This window comes from Puma concolor, chromosome B3, assembly GCF_028749965.1.
Source record: "Puma concolor isolate L17-30 chromosome B3, mPumCon1.1.hap2, whole genome shotgun sequence".
In the NCBI taxonomy this organism is placed as follows: Eukaryota; Metazoa; Chordata; class Mammalia; order Carnivora; family Felidae; genus Puma; species Puma concolor.
This window is the reverse complement of record NC_141672.1, coordinates 26,684,405-26,704,892: the sequence shown is the minus strand read 5'-3', so window position 1 is coordinate 26,704,892 and position 20,488 is coordinate 26,684,405. Positions and strand designations below refer to the sequence as shown.

General features: G+C 50.5%; 1 pseudogene; it reads right to left on the bottom strand.

The window, feature by feature from the left end:
• Positions 1–7,548: 7,548 nt before the first annotated feature.
• Positions 7,549–8,726, bottom strand: LOC112855834 (small ribosomal subunit protein eS24 pseudogene; annotated as a pseudogene).
• Between the last annotated feature and the right edge of the window lie 11,762 nt (positions 8,727–20,488).

Here is a 20,488-nt window from a genome sequence, read left to right as displayed (position 1 = left end):
GCACTTAAGAACAAAAGCACTGAGCGCCGTCTCCTTGGCTGCTGGGGAAGGGAGGGGTGTGGGAGCCAGTGACCTGGATTGGGAGCTGGGCAGGAGCTGTCTGCACGACAGCTACTGCAAGGCAAGACAAGTGGTGACCTGATTTAGTGCTGCTTTGGGCAGCCAAGGAGGCAAGGGAGGAAGTCACGGGAGAGGGGCTCGGAACTGCTAGTCCTGGCCTTCCCCAGACCAAGTGCTGCCTGACGCCCCCAGCTCCAGAGAGGGCCCGAGGAGAGCAGGACAACTCCTCCAGCCCCAACCCCAGAGCAGCCTCCTGCTTCGTCCCTGGGAGCCGCCCCCACAGCCATTTGCTTGGATCTTCTTAACAGACGTGTGAGGGGGGTTCTTAGCGTCCCCATTTTGCAGCTGGGCAAACTGAAGCTTTGGGAGGTTGAGCTCCAAGGTCGCGGCACTAACACGTGGCAGAGAGAACCCCGGCGATCCAGCTCCTAGCCCAGGACTCCCTGGATGTCTGCACCACCCGGCCGCTTCCTGCACACACGTCTGCACCAGCGCACACCCTGGTGGGCCCTCCCTCTCTGCCCGCAGGCAGGGCTCCCACACAGATTGGCACCACGCCCTCCCGAGCGCCAGCTCCTGGAGCAAATTCTTCCCAGAGCCTGCCAAGCCCTGTTCCCCTTCGTTGAAAGTAGGGCTTTTTTTCAGAAGGTTTAGTATTTATCGTCTCGAGGCCCGCAGTGTGGACTGTCACTCCATCCGCTTGCTATGTCTAGCAGGAGATATAAACCGGCTTGGGAAAGGGACACAGGGGACCTTCCCCGACTGGCAGGGGAGACGGATCAGCCAGCCCCGCATGCACTCCAAAGGTGCTGCCTCCGCTTGGTTCTGGCTTCTGAAAGTGGGAGGTGGAGCCAACTAGAAAGCAGACCAGGGATCCAGGCAGGTGGGAGTAGTGAGAGTGGGAGCTCGGAGGGCAGGAGGCCCCCGTTCATGCTTCTGTTGCTAACTGGCTGTGTGGCCTTGGGCAAGTCACTACCCTCTCTGGGCCTGAGAGTCCACATCTATAAAACGGACATTGCTCTCAGGTTCCTTCCAGCTCACACACAGTCCTAGGTGCTACTAGACCTGGATCAAGGCCAGGTGTGTGCTATCGGGAGCTACCAAAGACCTAGATGTCAGTGGAGACTCCAGTTCCATGCCCTGTCACAGCCCTGTCTCCAGCTCACCCTGGGAACACCAGCAGAGGAGGGGCAGGTGGGCAGAAAGAGCCAGCGTGAGGGGTCTGAGTGCTGAAGATAGGACTTAGAAGAAGTCCAAAGTATAAGGGGGCACTAGACAGCTTCTTTCACTCCTGCTCCGGGGGATCTGGAGACAGAACATTGGGTTCTCTGCTCAACCCTGGCCTGGATCTGTAGGTGAAGCCAGGAGTCATTTCCACTTTTGGGGCCTGTGACTCGTGGAGAAAAAAGGGATGATAAGCATCTCTGGCCTTCCTGATTCACAGGGTTATCCGAGCATGAGGTGGGGCCCCTTGCAAAGCAGACATGCCCATTTCTGTCCAGACACAGTCCAGGCGGGCAGTGGGCGGCTGCAGTCTGTCCTTACATGGGGCTGAAGGGACCCAGCCACTCAGTGACTCACTCACCCAGCCAGCTGAAACCCAGGCCCCACCCTTCCCTTCCCCTGCTACCCACAAAAGCCCCTTAACATAGCACTCTTGTCACACTGAGACCAAGGTAGAGAAAGGCATTTCCAAAAGTTGGTGGATAGCAACCAGGAAATAAACAGAAGGCCATGTGATCCCTTCATTATCCAGCTCTGGAGCCACCTACCTCTGGGCTTCCTGGTGTGTGATTGTATTCACCCCTTATAGTTTAAGTTGCTTGAGTTAAGTATTTTATTCTTGGCAGTCATCTTGCAACTGAAAGCAGCCTACCACATAGGAACCCGGTGGCCCTCCTGGGACGGTATCCTTATCTCGGCCAGGAACAGGGGCTGGGGGCATCAGAGGAAGTCTGATTGGACCAGATCTGCTAACCCGATGATGGTGGTGACTTTCGGGACTATAGATCTGCTACAGGGTGTATTTGTAAGGAGAACATGGAGGGAAGGAACTCATCAGGAAAGCTGGGGCCAAATTCCAGCTGTCAGGAGTTGAAGACCCAGCAGACTGAAGAACCGACTCCTCCTTCGACCGTGAGTTGGGACGTATTAGTGGATCATGAAATCAATATGGTGGATTGCACCCCAAATTTTTTTTTAGAAAGAGATACAATGAAAAAATGTAAGCACGGGTTACATATATAAAAAGAAACGTCTAGTTGCATAAAACTCTTGTTTCAGGATACATATAAAGGGGCGCCTGGGTGGCTCAGTCAGTTAAGCATCCAACTTTGGCTCGGGTCTGATCTCACCGTTCACGAGTTCGAGCCCCGCGTCAGGGCTCTGTGCTGACGGCTCAGAGCCTGGAGGCCGCTTCGGATTGTGTCTCCCTGTCTCTCTGACCCTCCCCCCCCCCCCCCCCCCCGCACCCTGTGTCTCTCTCGAAAGTAAATAAAAAACATTAAAAAAAATTTTTAGGGGCGCCTGGGTGGCTCAGTCGGTTAAGCGTCCGACTTCAGCTCAGGTCACGATCTTGCGGTCCGTGAGTTCGAGCCCTGCGTCGGGCTCTGGGATGATGGCTCAGAGCCTGGAACCTGCTTCTGATTCTGTGTCTCCCTCTCTCTCTGCCCCTCCCCCGTTCATGCTCTGTCTCTCTCTGTCTCAAAAATAAATAAACGTTAAAAAAAAATTAAAAAAATTTTTTAAAAGGATATGTACGTAAACACTCATCAGAGTAATGAATTGAGATGAGAAATGCACTTCTTACTTGTGGGTCAGGGTTTTTGTTGTTGTTTCCTAAGATTTTATTTTTAAGTAATCTCCACACCCAATGTGAGGCTTGAACTCACAGCCTGGAGATCAAGAGCCACATGCTCCACCAGCTGAGCCAGCCAGGCGCCCTGGGGGTCATGGTTTGAAGGTTTGAAAACCACTGCTCTAAAAAACAAAGGAGGGAAGACCAAAATGTGCCCTTTGTGTGGGTGAGAAGCAGGGGTCTCTCGTCCTAACATTTGATTCCGTACCCCCAGGATGGTCTAGGGGGAATAATTGCCCTCCACTTTCCAGAGCACAGAATGAGGCATCCCTTTTGCACCTAAATGTGCTACCTTCTTTAGTGGGAAGGCAGAGATGGTGACTTTTACCCCGATTCTCCATCCCTGGAATGTTTTTCTGTTTCCCAAGAACCTCCACAGGGCAAGTTGGTCGAGATTTTTGGATGTAGGGTCACTTGCTGAGCCTTCCAAGTGGCAAGTGCCACCTTGTCCCCAGTCCTGTCTTAAGAACCTGCAGAGAGGCGGAGGGCAGCTTGGGAAGTCAGGAAAGACAGGTTTGGCCCCTGGGTGTCTTTCCTCAGATGCCTTCCCCTCCCAGTTCCACTATTTGGTAGAATCTTGAATGTAGTGGGGAAGGACAGAGAAAAAACTAGAAAGCTCGATTTCTGCCACCGGGAAGGAAGCCCCAGGGTAGCCAGACCTGGTGGTTAGCCCCCGTTTGTCATTTGCAAATCTTGTCTACCCACCTCCAGCGAAAACTCCCAGCCTCACCCCAGGGGGCAATGACTAATTATGAAACACATTTTCTGTCTTTTCAGTCTGCTCAGCTCCCCGCCCACGGTGCCCCCTCCCTTCCTAGCCCTGTGCCAGCCTAGACTGACTCCCTTGCTAGACTGGGTTGAATGAACTCTTGGCCCGGCCCCTCCCCAGACTGGGCCTTCTGGGGCTCTCTCCTCCCCAGTCAGCTTCACTTTCACTTTCCAGCTGCTCTCACTTCTCTGTCAGCTCCTCACCCTGGAGCTCGGAGCCCTGGCCCCCGTCCTCAAGGTGAGGGCCATTGCTGAAGTCCTGGGTGGCACCCGATTAGTCAGGTCTTGACTCAACCGTAGTCAACAAATATTTATGCAACATATTCTGTTTCAGGCTTCAAGTGTACAGGGAGAGCAATGTGAGCGAGGTTCCTGCATACAGAGTTCCAGAAGCCTGGGTGATGCAGAGGTGCGATCAAGCAATTAAAAACAGTGGACAAGCTAGAGCATGGTGCTAGAGGGGCACATGGAGAAGGGCAGCTGAGGCCACCCTGGGCAGCCAGGGAGGGCTCCCTGGAGGGAGAGAAGCCTGTACTGAAGCCTGAAGGGTGACCCGGAGTTGGCTGCCCGGCGAAGGAAGGGAAGGAAGAGCCTTCTCAGGCCTGTGAGTGGTGCCATCTTGGGGGAGGCTGGCTGGAGCCCACAGATGGGGGGCGGGGGGGGGGGGGAGGAAGGGTAAGAGTGCAAGGAGCTGAGGTTGCAAAAGTAGAAGGAGCCAGATCTAAAAGGACCGTAGGGGTGCCTGGGTGACTCAGTCAGTTAAGCATCTGACTTCAGCTCAGGTCATGATCTCACAGTTCGTGGGTTTGAACCCCGCATCAGGCTCTGTGCTGAAGCTCAGAGCCTGGAGCCTGTTTCAGATTCTGTATCTCCCCCTCTCTCTGACCCTCCCCTGCTCAACCTCTCTCTCTCTCTCTCTCTCTCTCTCTCTCTCTCAAAAATAAATGAACATTAAAAAAACTAAAATATAAATAAATAAAAGGACCATAAAAGCCTGCTAAGCCATTTGGACTCTGTCCTGAGGTGAGGGGTGCCACAGAATGGTCTTAAGCCAGACCAACGTAAGGCACAGAATGGAGTCAGAAGGCAAGACTGGACACAGAGAGGTCAGTCCATCGTGTCTCTGTATGAATGGTGGTTCTCTGTTCCCTGAAGCAGGAAGAGGTTGGAGGTGCAGGAGGTGAGAGCAGGGATGAAAAGGTCGTTCTGGGACAGGTTGAATTCCAGGTGTCTGTGGGACACTAGGCCGCTGTGCCCGGTGCTCTAGGCCCCCGAGCAGGGCCCTGAGGCAGAATTCTAGGCCAGCGGCCCACCCTCAGAGCTAATGAGAGGTGAGGTGAGATGGACAGCGAGAAGATGAGAAGGCCTGGAGTAGAGAAGCCACCGGCAGAGAAGGACACCAGCCAAGGACCAGAGAAGAAGCAGCAGGAGAGGGAACCCGCTGCTTCAAGGAGCAGGATGTGGTCAACAGTCCGGCACGCTGCTCACAGGCCACGTGTGGCGAGGCCGGAAGAGCTTCCCAGAGTCAGAGCAAAAGGAGGACCCTTGAGAGCCGTGGCCCCAGCAGTTTGGGTGGCGGTGACCGAGGGAGAGTGACAGAGAGTAGTCTGGTTGTGAGGCTGGGGAGTAAAAGGCAAGGAGAGGAGCAGCCCGAGGCCAGGCCAGCTCACAGGGGCCTCTGGGCCCCAAAGAGCCTCTCCCCCTTTAGTCAAGCATTATTTAAATGTCTTTACATTTCTTACGAGATTATTTCTTATGGCCAACGGACACGTGAAAAGATGCTCAACATCACGGATCATCAGGGACATGCAAATCAAAACTACAATGAGATACCACCTTACACCCGTCAGAATGGCTAAAATCAACACCACAAGAAACAACAGGCATTGGCAAGGATGCGAAGAAGGGGGAACCCTCGTGCACTGTGGCTGGGAATGCAAACTGGTGCAGCCACTCTGGACAACAGTGTGGAAGTTCCTCAAAAAGGTAGAAGTAGAACTACCCTATGACCCATCAGTCGCACTACTGGGTATTTGCCCAAAGAATACAAGAACAGTAATTCAAAGGGATACATGCGCCCCGGCGTTTATAGCAGCATATTTGCAATAGCCAAACTATGGAAGCAGCCCAAGTGTCCATCGGCTGATAAATGGATAAAGAAGATGTGGTATATAAATATAAATATAAATATAAATATAAATATAAATATAAATATAAATATAAATATAAATGTAGTGGAATATTACTCAGCCATAAAAATGAATGGAATCTTGCTTTGTGCAATGACGTAAACGGAGCTAGAGAGTATAATGCTAAGCAAAATAAGTCCGAGAAAGACAAATACCATATGATTTCACTTATGTGGAATATAAGAAACTAATGAGCAAAGGAAAAAAAAAAGAGACAAACTAAGAAACAGACTCTTAACTCTAGAGAACAAACTGATGGTTACCAGGGGGAGGTGGAAGGGGAATGGAGAGTAAACTTATGATGAAAAATAAAATAAAATAAAATAAAATAAAATAAAATAAAATAAAATAAAATAAAATAAAATAATAAAATAAAATAAAATAAAATAATTTTTTTTTTTAAATTTAAGGAAAAGAGAAGATTCTTTTCTTATTTTGTGTCCAAACCAGCGGCCTTGTAAATTCTGCTCCTGGAAGCAACATACAATGTGACCAGTGAGTGCCCCCCACTCCCATTCAAGAGCCAGTCCAGGAGATGTGCCCTGCCTCCCCTCTCTCCCTCAGTCTCCTCTCCCCAGATTGAATGTTCCCACCTGTTTCCATTCTTCTTCCTCCCTTCACGGACCCACTTCTGCCTCAGCGGCTCTCCCCTGACCACCATCCAGGGCGTTGGCTGTTAGAGACACGTCCAGATCTGAACCCTGCCCACCTGCATGTGTTCTGCCAGCATTCGGGATGGGACCATCACCTTCCTCTTTCTAGACGCCTCTCCCATGGCCACATTGCCCTCAATCGTGGACCTAACTCTTAGACTGGAAGAGAAGCTGAGATTCTGTGGGACCTAGATGAGAGCTCAATATCCTAATCTTTCGGGTAAAGGATCTGAGGACAGTCAAGGCCACAGAACTAGTGATTCCAGATGAACTGTCAGAGCCCCAGGGCCATGCGGTGGGCAAGGCCCGCTCGGCCCAGGTAAGCAGGCGGCTGGGGCTGTGCGGGCTGCAGCTGTGGTAACTTGTGGGAAAGCAACGGTCCAAGGGCTGCAGGTGGGAGCTTATACTGGTAGACACATTTTGGAGAGTGTCCAAAAGAATTCTATCCTACAAAAATATAGGGCTGTTTACAGATCAATGTTTGAGGATGTTGTACGACAGGTAGCTAATGATCCCACACTAGATGTTTCTCTCCTCCTTCTTTTAGCAACAGAACCCCCAACTCTTGGTGGGGCATTCAACCACCCAGTGTAAAGTTTATATTTCCCAGGCTCTCTCACAGCCAGGTGTGGCCACGTGACCCAGCTCTGGCCAATGGGTGTGAGTAAAAGTGATGTGCAACTTCTGGGTTGGAGGTAAGGGGTCTTCTGTCCCGTTCCCCACTGCCACCTTCCAATGGCTGGAATCTGGACTCAGAGGACATGGTGTTGAGTCATCTTCAACCATGTAGACAATGACATAAGACAAAAGGGATCTGTGGGGCGCCTGGGTGACTCAGTTAAGCGTCTGACTCTTGATTTCAGCTCAGGTCATGATCTCACTTTGTGAGACCTCACTTTGCGCTGACGGTGCGGAACCTGCTTGGGATTCTCTCTCTCCCTCTCTCTCTGCCCCTCCCCTCCTTGCTCTCTCTCTCTCTCTCTCCCTCTCAACATGAAAAAAAGAAACTTAAAAAAAAAAAAAGAACAGACAAAAGAGACCCGCATTCCTGACAACGCTGAGCTGCCATCAACCACGTACTGCCTACACACCTACTAAAATCCAAGAAACCAGTTCTTTCTTGTTTAAGCACCTTGACCGTGGCTCTTTGTTAAAGCAGCTGAACTGTATCTTAACCGGCACAGATGTTCGTTTCAACATGGTTGATAGGTTGTATGTATGTGTGTATTGTTCTTAGTTCACTAATCCTCTCACGAAAAATCTGCACAATCACCACAGAAAAAGTCACTGCAGAATCTCTGCTCCTTCTGCTGTCCCGTCTCTGGCTCGAGCTTTTTGTCAGCGCCAACAGCAGCCATTAAGTCCCCCTTGACTTTCTTCATCCTGTTCTCGCTCTCCTTTCGCTCTTTCCCTGAGGTCTTTTTCTTTCTCACACAGGCCGTGTCTTGCAAGTCTATGTTTGGGTTCACTTTGCTTTGCGTCATCCAAGGAATCGTAAATCACGCCAAAGCCAGTTGTCTAGCCACCGCCAAAATGGGCTCTGAATCCAAATACGAAGATGACATCTGGTGCGGGCTTGTACGCTTTGGCTAGTTTTTCTCGACTTTCCGTCTCAGGTACCGTTGCCTTTCCGGGCTGAAGAACATCAAGGAGCATCTGTTTCTGCCACTGAGGTAGTTGGTTGGTCCCGAGCTTCCTGGTCCCGATGGTTATGGTGTCGTCCACGATGGTGGCTGAGCTTCAAGCAGCCAGGGAGGAAAAGCAACTTGTTCGTTATTTTAAGATTTTATTTGTAAGTAATCTCTACACCCAACGTGGGGCTCGAACTCACAACCCCGAATCGGGAGTCACATGCTCTACAGACTGAGCCAGCCAGGCACTCCAGGTCATTTTGTTTTTAATGGAAACGCCAAAATGTCCATCCAAGAGAGAGTGATAAAAGATGCCATGCTGACTGCGTGACTAAGTACATGAAGTGATTACAAAAAGGATGAATGTATGTGTATATACACCACCTCGGAACGATGTCCCTGATATAATGTTAAAAGGAAAAAGACAAGGGACAGGACAGTGTAGAAGATGCTGTGATTTGCCGGGTTTCCAGGGACAAGTCTTTCCTCCCTCTCTTGGAGAGGCTACAGAGGACACAGTCACCCTCGCCTCAGACAGAGTCGTGGTCTGAGGACAGAGGCCCAGCATTGTGGTAGCCTTTTTGAGATCATGACCTGAGTCGAAGTCGGCCGCCCAACTGACTGAGCCACCCGGGAGCCCCAAATGAACATTCTTTATGGTAAGGATATTTATTACAGCTTCATTTATAAGCAACATATTAGAAAATCTAAATTTCCTTTAAAAAAAGGATTAAAGAAGTAATGGTACTTCTAACTGTGAAATATGGTGCCGCCAACATTTAAAAAAAATAACTATCTATGATAGGAAAGGACATACATACCCAAGATAGATCATTAAATGAAAAAAAGAAATGCAGATTATGTAAAGTACGCTATCATTTGTGTGAGGAAAAATAATGCACAAACTTACATGTTTATAAAAATGCTCGAAATATCTCTCGAAGGATACTCAAGAAATTGATAACAATGGGGGCCTGTCCAGCTAGGAAACTGAGAAGGATGCTTATTTTTCACTGTATGCCCTTTTTTACTTTTTAAATTTTATACCATGTGGATGTAATGCCTGTTCAAAACATAAAGTTGCTTTAAAAATTTTTCTTTAAAGAAAGAAAACTCCTAACTGATGGAGTAGGCACACAGGAATATTTATAACTGTCACACGCACCCGCATGCAGAAAGTCTGGAATGATACGCGGACTGCCAACAGCGGTTACCCCAAGGAGAGGAGTTGGAGCGCGCATGCGGGCAGCCAGGAACGATTTCCCAACTGAAAGGTCACTCCATGCTGACATTTACTGCAAGGCAACGTTCTAAACTTTACAAGTATCAAGTCATTTTACCCTTGCCCAAGATGCTGAGGAAGATCAGCTCCATCACCCTAAATCAACAGGTGGGGAAACAGAGGCCGGGAGAGGTTAGGCGGCCTGCTCAGAAACCCGCAGTTAGTGAGAGGCAGGGCTGGGATTGGAGGGGGGACGGTTAAAGGCCTCACCCGCCTGCGACATTAACCCCACCTTGCTGGCTCCTGGGCGGGGCTTCGGGAGCCACAGGAAAACCCCTTCCTGCCCTCTTGTCGCTGAAGCTCTTCCCACCCCACAGAAAGGGTGGTGGCCCCAGCCCGGGGTCTTCCTTCTTTCCTCTTGCATATTGCTGCCAGAAATCACTCCCCGCCCCCCATCTTCATCACAGCTGGAAAACAGGCCCCTGGAGGCTAGCAGGGCCCCCACCAAACTGCACTGTGTTTAAACTCTGCTCACATGCCCCGTCTACCTTGGGAAATGTGATATAAAAGGTTACCAGCAAGTCCTAGTGCTGACGAGGTTAGGAGGAAGAGGATGTTCTGGTGGGACGACTGTACAAAATCCAACCCATTTAGGAATGCACGTACTTTCAGAACCAGCCATTCCGCTTTTAGGACCGTATCCCACGGAAATACCTGAACAAGTTGCTGACGGCAGGCTGCGTGCCCATAAGAGTCACAGGCCATGGACTTCTATGCACCTGTCAAAAGGAGTAAAGTAGGTCCGACTCACGAACAGGCAGGGAGTGTACTGTTTAAAAGACAAGCTGTAGAGCATAACCCAAGTTTTAAAAAAACAAGAAAAGCAATGTATATAGAAACCTGTATATATAGAAAATGGTCTGAAAGGCTATATACCAAAATGATAATGGCGGGAAGCAGAATTAGGGAGGAAATGTGAGGAAAGGTAGAACTTTTCATTGTTTTTTAATCGGTATATTTCAACATTGTCCATATCTTTACAAGAATAGTTCCGTTGTGTGGGGCCCCTGGGTGGCTCAGACGGTTAGGCGTCTGACTCTTGATTTTGGCTCAGGTCGTGACCTCACGGTTCGTGGGTTGGTACCCCGTGTTCAGGCTTTGCAATGACAGCGTGGAGTCTGCTTGGGATTTGCTCTCTCTTTCTCTCTCTCTCTGCCCCTCCCTCTCTCAAAATAAATAAATAAACTTAAAAACTGATACGTATTTTTTAAAAAAAGAATATTTCAGTTGTGTAATTACATTTAAAAAAATTAGTACCAATACACAAACTTTCTGTGGCCCAAGCGGCAGCTTGCCCACCGTTCCTCCTCCCTTATCTCTCCCTCCTTTCCACACAAAGTCTTGTCTGCTCCTTCTCGCATTTGCTATCTTTGGACCTCAGACTCCTGAGCTGGCTGCAAGACCCCAGAGCCCCTCCAAACCACACTCACTAATCCCTCTCTAATCTCACCTCCCCAGCAGCTCAAACCGGCTGCTGTCTCCTGTGGGATGTGGGCAGGAGTCCCCTTGGTTGATGCCCATCATAAAAAGAGGAACACAGAAAAAAAAAAAAAAAAGGAGGAGCAGCTGTGGCCTATGGATACTCAGAGCTCCAGGACATGGGGCCCAGATTCTCCCAGGGAAGCCTATTTCTTCCTCTCCTTCCTGACATACCCAATGCTATCAGAGCTTTTTCTAAGAATTTTCTAAGGGAGAGTGTTGGTCAAAACCATTCTGAGTCCCACACTCTCCCTTGGCAAGTAAGGACCCTACATCCAGGCTAAGCCTTTGCCACCTGCTTCTCTCCAAGCGGGGTCCCTTAACAGTTTCAGAGTCCGAACACTCACTTTGTTAACTGCTCGGGAGAGGGACTGCATCAGACAAGCAGCCGTCTACACCCGTGGTTCTCAGGTGTGATGGTACACTGCAATCACCGGGGGAGATTTGCAAACTACTGACATCTGGATCCTACCCCAGAAGTTCTTTTTTTATTTTAACTGGAAGGTGGCCTGAGCGCTGGGATTTTGTTACTCCCCAGGTGTCCCTAATGTGCAGCCATAGCTGAGAACCATTAGTTAATGTGATGTGTGTGTGTGCGTGTGTGTGTGTGCATGCACCTGCTGTGTGCATATATAACCCATGTGTGGAAACCTATATACACACACAGAGTGCAAAACTGGATTTCCCAGTACACAAAGTAACATGTGCCGCTGAGGTCACCAGCAGAGCAAGACAGCCCCAAAGAAGTGTGATATTTAAAAAATGAAAAGGTCATCCTGGGGAAAATCAGAGTCTTTTTTGGGCATTTTTACTTATTTTCTGATGTGGTTTTCTCGCATTACATGGGGGGGGGGGGGGAAGGGGCCCACAATCCTTTCCAAGCTGAGCCCTGATCTGGCCCCACACATTCACAAAGAGGGCTGTTTGCCCAGAATTGTGCTCGGGTTTTCTGGTAGAAGCGTCCAGTCCCTCTGAGGGAGGGATAGGGCACATTGTCTCCTGGTTCCCCCAGGGGAAAGCCCCAGAGTCCTGACACTGGGCTGAGGGTCAGAGGAGCCCAAGTGAGTGGTGTTCTCAGTCCTCCAGGGGCCCAGGGCTTGCCCGCCCCCCATCGGAGTGACGGGAGTGAAGGAAGTGTGCTTCTATACTTGCGGGTGGCCCCAGGTACCTGGGGCTCTGGCCTCAGGGTGAGGGGTGCACACGTATGAGATGTACACACAGGCTGGCCTAAAGCAGATGAGAGTTGGCCAACTTGCAGGTCATTTCCACATCTAAGCTTGATGAGTCAGGTGTACAAAGTGAATCCAGACGAAGTCCTTGTGAAAGTCCTATGAGGAATTGATTAATTGATTTTGATCTGGGCAGTCAGGGAAGGCTTCCTGGAAGAGATAAAATTTGAACTGTGCCTTTAAGGATGAGCAGGATTGAAGAGGGAGAGGAGAGAAAGAAGCCAGGGCTATCCCATTCCTTCTCTCTTCCACTTCTCCTCCTTGACCTCAGAGAACCAGGCTCTGACCCAGGAGCCTGCTGCAGCCCTGAGAAGACAGAGGGCTCTGGGGGTGGCTTGGAAAGAAGGCAAAAGATCCCTCCTTCTCACTGACCTCCTTATGCGATTATCAGCCCCACAACCGAGCTAGACCATGCACACCTAGACCAGGGGGGCTCAGTCCTATCTCCTCTGACCCGTCTTTGAGGCCCTCAGTCTTCTTTAGAAACCCCCATGCCCAGCCCTCGGCACCAGCTCCAGGTCATATCTGGGACAAATGCCTTTAGGCCGTCCCTGAAGGCCTTGGAGCCAGAATCTGAACCTACAATTGCTTCAGAAAGACCTGGAGAGCTTTAAAATCTCCGGAGGCCAGGACCCCAGCCCACACGGGCAGAATCTGACCATTCTGGGATGGGGCCTGTGCTTCATGAAGGGTCTTCCAGAGTTGCTGATGGGCAGCCAGGATTGAGAACTGTGGCCAATGCCAAAAAGTAGGGGAGAGACAGCTGCCCAGGGGAAAAGCTCAGAGGCCCTGAGACAGGTGGAGTCAAAGGCCCAGCCGGGAAGGGCTCTGTAGGAAACAAATGTGCAGTGGACAGCCCCTGAACTCTGCCTCTGTGCCCCAGGCTCTCAGGGCGGGACCAGGGACAACTGTTCACCACCAACCGAGGGAAAAGACACAAAGGCCCCCACAGAGGGCCTCCTGTTTTCTAGGGTCGGTGCCTCCATGACAGCAAAGACTATCTCTGTTCACCACTGTCTCCCCAGTGCCTGGCACATAGTAGATACTCAGTAAATACCTGCTGAGTGAAATGGCTGGATTAAACTCCAGCCCTTCTCCTGTGTCAGAACTGTCTCAGCTTTCCGTCTGTGGGTTTCTTGAACAGAACAGGGTCAAATAGTGAAGCTGAGGAGAACTTTGAGAAAGCGGGGAAGGTGTCTGGCCTGGCTTCCCCCTCCATCCTCCCACTGACTCCGCTTCCTCGGGGTTGTGGACTCAGGAAGTAAGTGGGGGGAGCCGTTGGCTGCCCACAGCTGCCCTTCCCAACCAGAAGGCTGGAGGGTGGAGGAGATGCGGGGAGAAAGGTGCAAGCAGAGAAGAAGAGTGTTCTGGGAGCAGGCATGGCCGCTGGCACCCCTGACAGGTGTTATTTGATTGTCTAGAAAGAAAGGGGAGAGCCAAGGGAAGGCCCCCGCGTGGTTGCTGGGCTCCCCGGGATCTTGTTCCAGAGCCTCGGTGGAGAGGATCCAAAGCCCTGCCACTCCGCGTCCCACACCTGTGGGGGACCCACCCCAGGTGCATCCACTCAGGCCTGGAAACACTTCCCTACAGGGGCAGCCTGGTCCCAGCCTCAGGGGTCTGACACTCCCACACTCCCAGACCTCCAGACCTCAGCCTCCAGACGTGGCCCATCCATCCCTAACACACACGCCCTGACGACCACCACAAGAAAACGTGTCCTGCCCAGAGGGGTCCTGCCGCCTCAGGGGTGGGGACAACTCAGGGCCACTGAGGGGCTCTGCCAGTGGCATGCCTCCAGACCTGCAGGGGACACAGGCAGCTCTTGGCCCCAGAGCCTCTCCCGGGGAGGGGCAGGGTGCTGGTGGGGAGAGCTGGCCGCAGTGCTGCCCTGACATGTGGCCAGGGCCACCATCGTGCGGGCACAGACTGTTAGAGTTGCAAAGGCCCCAGATTTCACAGGCAGAGAAACTGAGACCTCAGGAGACTTGGCTGAAGCCCTGTAGTTGGTGGGTGCAGAGCTGGGACTCAGACCCAGCCGCCCACCTTCTAGAGGAGGGCTCCTGTACCGGTCCACCTCGGGGCCTTTGGCCGGCAGCCCTGGGCGGAACCAGTTACCTGGCTTGGCATATGCCTTGCTAAAACAGTTTTCTGGAACATCGTATAAATCAATCAACAGGCCTCCCTGCGCCCCCTCTACCCAGCTTGCTGCACGTAGGACTTGGCCACATCTTCCCCTCCACTCCTCAGAGTCTCTCTGCATCAAAACCATTGGGCTGCTTGAGTAAAATGCAGATTCCTGTTCCCCTCCTGACTTGCCAAATCAGAATGTCTGAGGGGGGAGCCCAGGCATCTGCCTTTTTATCTAATACCCTTCCCCTACCCCCACAACTATCCTCAGCCCGCTCCCCCAAATTTGGCCAATATGCCTGTCAAAAATGCATGTCCGTGGGTGCATGGGTGGCTCGGTGGGTTAAGCGTCCGACTCTTGGTTTCGACCCAGGTCATGATCTCATGGTTTGTGGGTTCGAGCCCCGCATCTGGCTCAGTGCTGACAGGACGGAGCCTGCTTGGGATTCTCTCCCCCTCTCTCTCTGCCCCTCCCCAATCACATGCACCTACGCATGCTCTTTCTCTCTCTCTCAAGATAAATAAACTTCAAAAAACAAAATAAACTTCAAAAAATAAAATAAAATAAAGTAAAATAAGATAAAGTAAAATAAGATAAAGTAAAATAAGATAAAATAAAATAAAATAAAATAAAATAAAATAAAATAAAATGTCCAGACTCATCCTCCAGAGATTCTGCTTCGGTAAGGTGGAGGTTGGGCCTAGGAACCTGCGTTTGTTGCAAGCATTCTCCTGGACCTCTGGGAAGTACTGCTTTACCAATTGGGGCAAGTTTTGTAATGAATCCTAGGAAGTGTCTACAGATGGGCCTGGGCGGTAGTAGCTGAAGACTGTGTAGGAATATCTTCCTGGGATGGGATCCCTAGATTTTACAAATTCCTCAAAGAGGTATCTGACCCCAAACAGGTTACAAACAAGGAGTCTTTGTCCTACAGGAATGTATGCAGAAGAGGGAGCCCCTAGGGGGTGTCCCTCTGGGTCAGCTATGACTGGAGGCCTGGGCTCAAATGTCCCCCTTAACCTGTGCCCACACCCCAGGACCACCTGAAGCCTGAGGTGAGGCCTGGCTTCCCACAGTCGTTTTGTCCACCCCAGACACCCCACCTGTCTCCCGTCTTCCCATTCCTCCCTCCCCTGCCCTGCCCTGCCCCTTCCTCCCCACCCTAGCAGTCCCCTTAGTTAGGATGCAGCCTTGTGCCGGATGGGGATTTCAGAGGCAAAGCCATGACGGTGCTGTGATCACTTGTGAGCTTTGGTGTTGGGCACGCAGCCCTCCTCGCCCGTGAGGGCAGCTGTGTGTAATGTGTTTAAGTCTGTGGGAGTGGGAGGGAGGCTCGGCTCTGATATTGGAGACTCACGCCCAGTTAGGTTAACCCTTTCCTGCTAAAAGCCAGCCTCTGTCTCCCTGCACGCCTTACCACTCCAGCTGCCACACTCCCTGTGGGAGTGACCTTCAGAGAGTGGGGTGAGTGTGGAGAGGAAGTGAGGCATAAAGGAAAGCATCACTCTCCATCTAAGTAGTAGTGGCAATTTCTCTCCCTGGTGTCTCCACCCCAACAGGAGATGACCTCGTGATAATGACGATAATGACGTGACACTCTTTCTATGGCCCGTGGGTGCCTGCTTTGGAAAGCTGGCTAGTCTTTAAGGGTTCAACAGTGTGTGTGTGTGTGTGTGTGCGCGCTTGCGTGTGTGGTATACAAATGCAGATGTGAACGTGCTTTGGGGGTGCTCACAGGGGCCAGCAGTGTCACCTCTGAGAATGCCGTACCGGTGGGCACAGGCCTGGAAGCAGACTCATCAGGTCTCAGGTGAGTGTGTATTTCAGCTGTTTGTAGCTATATTTGTTTGTCCTAAGCAGGGTGCACAGTGGGGCCATCCCCTCTGGCCAGAGGTTTATTTGAAAGTCATCTCGAATGAGCACGAAGGCCTCTCCATAGCCTTGGCACCCCAGAAAGAGCAGACTGCCCTTGACCTTTCATCACACTTGGAACCCCAGCCTTGTCTGAACACTGGGAGGTGTTTCAAAGTCACCCGCAGCCCCTCTCATCTGTGAGGATCTGAATGCAGGCCTGGGTGTGAACTCAAGGCTGGTCTTGGGGCAGTGAGCAGAGGAGAGGGCAGGCCAGAGGTGGTTCTGACTGGAGGCTGCCCAGGGCTGTCACTGGAGCCCTCCAGCTAGCCGATGGCCAGGCTGGAGTCAACCCCTCCCTGCCCAGGGCTTCATTCTGCCCCACCACGGGCCCCCCTGCCCCCCCCGCCCCCCCAACTTCTGCCAGCCAGTACACCAATGGGCAAGCTTGGCCCATTTCTAGGCAGCCATGGGCATTGCCTTATTGCCGCACACCCCGCCTCACTCACAGCCCCACAGGGGTGAGCCCTGCCTGTTGGATCACCATCATATTCCAGTCCCCAGCACAGGGACTGCCCAGGCACCATCTTCAATGTTGGAGACCCCACAAGGAGAATGGCCCTTCTGAACCACCCGGAGCTCTTCCATTCTTCCCCAGCTTTTACTCAAGATTCAGACTCAGCAGGTTCCAGTACGGCCTGAACGCATCCACAATGGGCCTGTCTGCCTTCACACTGCGTTGCTGGTGTTCCAAGGCTTTCCTCCATGATGTTGGCATTCCAGAAAAGGACAGATAGCCAAGAATGGAATTTCAGGTAGTGGAGTGCAGTGGTTACGAACCTGAACTCAAGAAGTTCAAATTCCAGATCTTACGCTGGGCAAGTCAGACAACCTCCTGGTGCCTCCAAGTCCTCATCTGTAAAAGGGGGAAATAATAACATTCACCTCAGAGTTGTTGTGAGAATTGAGTACCTGTCACCTAATGTATATAAGCATAAGTATGCGTGGCTATTATACTTTGTGGTGTTTCTAGGGCCAGATCTGTCAAATCGTCTGCAAAGGTGCTTTCTTATCTTATGAAAGGCTAACCCAGCCAACTGGCCAAGACTCACTTTCAGAGAGCTGGTGGAGGGTGTGTCTGATCTGGGTTAGGAAATCAAGGCCTTTGAAATGTAAATGAGGATCGTGTTTTGACCCAGCTAGTTCCCAGGGAAACGAGAGTGGAAGCACCTTTCCCCTGGGAAGAGGGCCGGAAAGCCCTAAGGTTGTGGGGGAAGGGCAGGAGGGGAGGCGGCAGGTCATCAAACAGCTCTGTGAGGAACTGAAGAAATCCGTGATGTGCCAAGCCCAATCCTCCCATTGTACAGATGGAGAAGTCGGGGCCTTGCCCGATGGTGAGGATTTGCATCTTCTGAGACTCAGTTTCCCTATTTTCAAAGCAGTAGGTGTAACCTTTCTGTGCAGCTGCTGGACATGGGTAGGAGGCAGCGAAGGTGAGGTGGTGAAGGCCCTTGAGGGAAGCGTGTTCCCTGCCATAGCAGGCACCATGGAGAGGCCCAGGGCTAGTCAGGCAGAGCTGGGGTGTGGGGCCAAGGCCAAGCAGGGCCAGGCTAGTTTGCTTACCGCTGACCCATACTTCTGCCTGACCCTTCCATAAGGGGGGAGGGCAGTTCAGGCCAACCCTATGGGAGTATGGCAAAGGATGAACCGAGGCCTGTGGCCACACGAAGGACACCTGGAGGCTGGTTTCGCATCACCAGCCCCTGTTCTGGGACGGCTCCTGGATCATATTTGTGCTGCCCTAATTTTTAAGAGTTTAGATACTCCTTTGGGGAACCAGACTCATTAGGGGAATAAAAATTCAATTCAATTCTCCACTAAAGCCATTTCCTCTGTTGAAATACTTGGCACAGGTGTTGGAATCTGACAAATCCGGGTTTGAATCCCCATCCCACCACTTACTGGCGGGACGACATGGAACAATCTTGGTCCTGTGTGTTGGTTGATTGTTTGTTTTTGAGAGAGAGAGAGGAGGGGGCCGGGGCTGGGGGGACAGAAAATGCCAAGTGGGCTCCATGCTGACAGCAGAGAGCCTGATGTGGGGCTGGAACCCATGAACCGTGAGATCATGACCTGAGCCAAAGTTGGACACGTAACCCACCGAGCCACCCAGGCGCCCCAAACAAATCTTGGTTCTTGGAGCTTCAGTTTCCCCATCGATAAAGTTGGGAGAGTCATCTCTGCCTTGCAGACTTGTTGAGAAGATTAAATTAATTCAGTTATTTATTTCAACAAATCTTTACTGAGCCTCCGTAGTGTGCCAGGCATTGAGGATACAGCTAAGAATACAAGAGAGACAAACGGGGGCATGTGCTCATGGGGCCTTCAGACAGGTATTAAGCAATCATGACCCTAATATCTGTGTTACAAATTGTGTTATGTGTTATGGAGAAAAAGTACTCATGAGGAAGTAGTGTGAGCTCAGTTTTGAGGAATAACTAGGTGTGATCTATTTCATTGACTCTAAAGCACGGATTGTCACCACACTTTTAGTTTAGATAACACGGAGAAAGAACCTTTGTGCCAATTAACCATGACATAAAACATTCTTACCCCTAGAAATGTTAGTCTGTGCTTCCAGAAAGAGTTCTGTTTAGACTTTCCTTCAGCCCCAGAGGAATTTCCTATCTTCTACTCGATTGAAAACGGAAGGGGAAGTCAGAGATCAGTGTAGGGTAAAATCCAAGAGAAGTGCACCTTGCCCTCAGCAAGTTGGCCGGTGCAAAATCCCTGAGATGGTAGCGGACAGGCTCCCAGGTGCTGGTTCCATGGAAAGGGGAGACAGGACAAGAAGGCTCTGCGGAGCCAACAGAGAGAAAGGCAGGAAGGGTGAGGAAGGGGTCCTGGCTGGGTGCCCACTGTTGGGCTCAGCTTTGGCTGCTAATAGAAGAGTGGCAGAAGGAAAAGAGCCAAATGCCCAACTGGGGGATTGTTAGACATTGTAGTCTATAAAATGAATCCTGCTGGCAGAGATTTAAATGTGCATCTTCCCCGGAAGCACAGAGCACCCCAGTTTCCAGATCTTGGTTTCTAAATACCATTCTCCACTAAAAACAAGCAAACAAACAAACAAACAAACAGGCCACTTTGGGGAACAAGCCAATTCCAGGGCTGGCTCAGGGAAGGTACAAGATGACCCTGGAACATCTTGTTGTGCTAGACGATGTGCTAAAAAAAAAATGACGATGTGCTAAAAAAAAAAATTAATGAGGACATGCCAATAGGAATAGGAGCCAGTGTAAAAGGGTTTCTACTGGACGAATCTGGCATAACTTGAGCACTGAAATAAATAATATGAGTTATAGGTTATAAGCCAAAGAATAAAATAACAATCCATGAGTCCCTCTCATTTAAAGAAAGAAATGAATAAGTAAATGAATGGGGGAAGAAAAGAACACTCTTCCTTAACAGAGAATGCCAAGAAGCAAATGTAGAAAAATGATGGAATTAGAAAATCATCATTTGCCTATCACCACGATATTAACTGTTTCAGGCAAGAATCATGAATGGATGCTACCAGTGGTGGATGATAAGAAACAGGATGTTTACACAGAGTAAGACAGTACACAAAGCAGAAAATCCTTTTGCTATAGAGACATTAGTAGGACAGTGGGATCCGACACTAGGAGTGTAACCATACAAATTTCCCGATTTTGATCAATGTACTGTTGTTATTTGTTATATAAGAATGACCTTCTTTTTAAGAAGTACATGCTGAAGTATTTAGGGATAAAAGGGCATATCTGTCACTTATACTCTTTTTTTTTTTAATTTTTTTTTTCAACGTTTATTTATTTTTGGGACAGAGAGAGACAGAGCATGAACGGGGGAGGGGCAGAGAGAGAGGGAGACACAGAATCGGAAACAGGCTCCAGGCTCTGAGCCATCAGCCCAGAGCCCGACGCGGGGCTCGAACTCACGGACTGCGAGATCGTGACCTGGCTGAAGTCGGACGCTTAACCGACTGCGCCACCCAGGCGCCCCTCACTTATACTCTTAAAGAGTTCAGGGGAAAAAAAGAATATAAGAGTATATCACACACACACACACACACACACACACACCCCTCACATGCACACACACAGAGAAGAAAAGATACTGATAAAATGGTGGCATGGTGGTAAACATAAGACATTTTCCAGCGTACAAAAGACCAATCACCAGTTTCTGTGGTGTCAATACTCTGCCTCCATGGCCAACTTCCACCTACCAACATGAAGTCACTGAATAGGGAGCTGGGAACAGAGTGGCACAAAAGCTCTCGTAGCCAGCACACCTGCATGCCCGTAAACGTGGTAAAA